Source organism: Neovison vison, chromosome 1 (genome assembly GCF_020171115.1).
Source record: "Neovison vison isolate M4711 chromosome 1, ASM_NN_V1, whole genome shotgun sequence".
Classification (NCBI taxonomy): Eukaryota; Metazoa; Chordata; class Mammalia; order Carnivora; family Mustelidae; genus Neogale; species Neogale vison.
Window position 1 is genome coordinate 173,946,724 of NC_058091.1, and position 4,545 is coordinate 173,951,268.

Below are 4,545 nucleotides of genomic sequence, written 5' to 3' on the forward strand. Positions count from 1 at the left end.
CCATTTAAAGCAGTATGGTTTGGTTTTGTTTTCAGATTTCTTTCCTTCCTTCCTTTCTTCTCTCCTTTTTCCCTTCCTTCCTTCATTCCTTCCTCCCTCCTTTCCCTCCCTCCATCCCTGTCCTCTTTCATTTCTTTCTTTCTTTCTTTCTTTCTCTCTCTCTCTCTCTCTCTCTCTTTCTTTCTTTCTTTCGTAGGATCCATGCCCAAAGTGGGAATCCTTGAACTCAGGACCCTGAGATTAAGAGTTGGATGCTACACTGACTGACCCATCCAGGCATCCCTAAACATACATTTTCCAAGTAATCTCTATACCCAACATGGGCTCGAACTCACAACCCCAAGATCAAGAGTTGCATACTCCACTACCTGGGCCAGCCAGGTGCTCCATAAAGCAGTATGGTTTTTTAAATGAGTAATAAATAGGGGCGCCTGGGTGTGCAGTTGGTTAAGCATCTGCCTTTGGCTCAGGTCTTGATCCCAGTGTCCTGGGATTGAGCCCAGTGTCAGGCTCTGTGCTCAGCAGGGAGTCTGCTTCTCCCTCTGCCTCTGCCTGCCACTCCACCTACTTGTGCTCTCTGTCAAATAAATAAAATCTTTAAAATAAATAAAACAAATGAGTAATAAATAGAAAAACACTTGATCCGAAGCACACTGGGGAAAAAAATATTAACATAGATGATCCAATAGTCTGAACTGCTTGACATTGTCACAGGAGTTTCTAACCTTGTTGGCGGAGACCTTGAGGGCAATGAGAATGTTGTGTCAAGCAAACAGCAGATTCTAATCAAATTCCTGGTTGCCTAGCTACAGTACTTGATAATGAAAAAAAATAAAAACACTATTCCTCTTCATTAGTACATGTTCTCTTAGTTTAAATTTATGGTAACAGAACTAATAAAACCCTGGGACCTTGCCCTAAATGTGTCTATGAGGTAAGTCCACGTTGAATCCTAGCAAAGTAGGATTAACTGCTAGAAATACCTAAAAGCCCTCTTTAGAGAGTTGTCTTATTGTGGGCTGACGGCATGTACCCTCAGGAGAATACCTTGCCTGATATCTTTATAACATTCTCCACAAGTACAGTACTGCTTGTGGGTGGGATCAGCTGACTTCCTTCAGGATCGCCTCATAAATAATTCACTCTACTGGAATCTAGGAACTGCATCATCAAGGACAGTCCAATTTCACTAAAAATCTGTTTGACTTAACGCTGTCATTTAATGAATCAATTCCCATTTGCAAACAAACGACCCATTAATAGTGAGGGGGGTGATAGAGTTCAACAAATTGCATCGAATGGAAACCCCAGTGTAGACCTGCTGTTCCCAAACACAGGTCTATCCAACCCGACTGTTAAAGAGTTAATTCTTTATCCTGTGACTGTGTTTACCTGCGGGGATCTTGATGACCTAAGAACAAAGAAGGACAGGGAAAGGAGGCAAACAGACAAAAGAGCCTAAACCCAAGGGTCAGCTCTAAGAAGGTGTAAAACCTAATTGTAAAGCTCAGGATAGAGGAAGTAGGCTACCGACAAGGTAATCCCCAAAAACATGCAAAAAAGAGGTAGAGGTAAAAGAAGGGGCCTTCTGCAATTGGACTGGAAGCCTAACTTGACACAGGGCAAGATTAACAACAACAAAAAACAAAAGAATTCCCTAATATAGAAGTCATCCTCTTCCCTGACAGACAAACCTAAGAAAAGACACTGAGATATATATATATATATATATATATATATATATATATATATATATATTTTATTTTTTTTTTTTTAAGTTGCCATCTGGACTCTACAGTAATTGGTTTTCTTTTAAACATAATTTAAATTAATCCCAGCAATTTTGACATTCTATCAAGTTTGTTTAAATGGGAGTTTAATTATATTAAGTTTTTCCATTTTGTGAATCAATTTTTAGCAAATGGCCAGCAGGGAGAAACAGCTTCTTTAGGAAATAACTGAATTTGACAGTAAAGTCTGAGCCAAACATCTGGATAGATTGGGAGAGATGTGTCAAAAATCAGTGTGAGGCTATGTCCTGAAGAGTATCGAAAATGCATTGGTTACCTCTAGGAGCTGCGTGGCTGGGAGACCAGGGGCAGGAGAGAGACATATCACTACATACCCTTTTGTACGTTTTGGGTTTTACACCATATTGACTGTATTATCTATTCAAAGAAGGAAAAAGAATTTTTTAAACGTTAGATTGATGTGTTTCCCTTAAAACAGTAAAAGGACTGACAACAACATAATCTGGTGGGAAGATCCTTTTTTTTTTTTTTTAAAGATATTATTTATTTATTTGACAGACAGAGATCACAAGTAGGCAGAGAGGCAGGCAGAGAGAGAGGAGGAAGCAGGCTCCCTGCCCAGAAGAGAGCCCAATGCGGGGCTTGATGCGGGGCTCAATCCCAGGACTCTGAGACCATGACCGGAGCTGAAGGCAGAGGCTTTAACCCACTGAGCCACCCAGGCGCCTCAGAAGATCTTATTCTTGAAACAGTCAAAGACACAGCAAATGTCATTCTATCCCTTAGGTTAATGAGCTCTGCTATCTTTCAATCAGAAAGAATGCACTCAATCAAGTGTCTTTTGGGGTCAAAGAACAGTACTCCTGAAAGCCGTTTCACAACTGTATTTCATTGGGTGTCATCATCATAAATTATTTAAGATAGTCTTTGGGGCAAAAAAAATAGGTGTGGTTCCAAAATTAATACTTTTAACTCCTGTAGATAAAAGGGCAAGTTAGAGTACAGAGGAAAAGCAATGTTGAATTTCTTTCTCTTTTTACATCTCAGAGGTTTTACTGATCCTGGAGCTGACAGAAACAGAAAAATCAAACTTTGAAGTAGGAGAATGAACATGGCCATCTATGACAGACCTGTGAATTATTCAGAGGAGCCTATTTTAAGACCTACATTTAAAAAATGTTTCCATTGACTGTTTCACTCCTGAGGGGGATTCAAATTACTGAATCCATTTGTGACAACAAAGAAAAGATCTCTAAGGCTGACTTCATAAAGAAATGGGATAGCGACAAGAAAGAGCAGCCAGTGGGGGGGTATATAGAAGGTAGGAGATCATGATGATAACAGTATTTTCCTGGGCCCATGTCTCTGACTCTGGCGCCATACAGACACACTCTTCTCTTCTTTTTTTCCTTCCTCCCTCCCTTCCCCTTCTTTCCTCCCTTGCCTCCTTCTTTCTTTCCAAGGAGACATGATCCCAGGCAGTGGGCAGACCTATTTCCTGGATAGGTACACGAATAACCAAACAAATCACATACAGCAAATACATGCCATACAGACACAGAAGGACAGATTGTGAGATTTTCTGACCTGACCACGTTCTGGTGCCTTGAGTTTTCAGTGCTGCCACAGTGACACCCCTGATCCACTACAAATGAAGATACAGTTTAGATCAAAGGCTGGGAAGGGAGAGGGTTTAAGTCGATGAACAGGTAAACACAACTCTGCTGCCCCTTGTGAATTAAGGGCAATTTTTTTCTGCTAAAATAATTTGTACATTTATTATTGCAATTTAAAGTATTTATCAGTTTAAATGATTCATAGATGTCCTTTGAATATTTGAGAGCAACTCATCAAGCAAAACTACCATTTTGCTTTGTAATGCATTTGAGAAGATTGGAACTAAAGGTTTACCATCTTTATTACATTTTACTTGGGCTAAAACTAAAATTAATTTGAATCCATAAGACAATAATGAGCTTTAAGCCAAGTACACTGAATGAGGAAAAATGCTAACTCAATTCTTGCCAGAGTTAGCCCATAGAGAAGGTAATCCAAAAGCTAATATACACACAAGACATTTAAATCCAATCTAATAACGTCCTGTTCTTTTCCTATTACCCTTAAAAACTGTTTCCCCAAACTCTTCATGCTTTTTCAACTAATGCCAACTAGCTATGGCTTCTTTTAGCCGCTTCTAACAAATTCAGATCAAGACTAGATCAGATTAAAGCAAGACCTAGCAATGGCATAAACAACCTCCCACAGCTAACCTGACCTGAAATAGGAAGGCAAAACAAAGCACAGAATCTTAGAGACTGAGATGTGAGGTTCACAGAAGAAAATAGCGAGTGTATTCACAGAGGCACTTATGCTATAAGTGACTCTTATGGCCCAGGCATAGAATCCTTCTAGCATTTTTTCCATACATCTAAATCTACAACAAGAAGCCCCAGTTCTGACCACATTTCAATTTGTGACAATGAGAGTTACAACTTAGGAATATTCGAAGGGGCTTATATACCTTGCTATTTTACTTAAAATAACAACCACCACTGATATTTATTATTGATAACATAATATTAAGTGTTTACTGTTTGTCGGAAATGGTGCTAATCACTTCACAGGCATTATCTCTTCTAAGCCTCAGAATGACTCCATGCATAACCATTTTACAAAGGAAGAAACACATAAGTGTCATGACTGAGTTTAAAGCCCATGCACTTATTCTCTGTACTGTACTACCTTTCAGAATTTTAGCGATAAGGAAAAAACCGTGTCATTTATGTGACTGTGG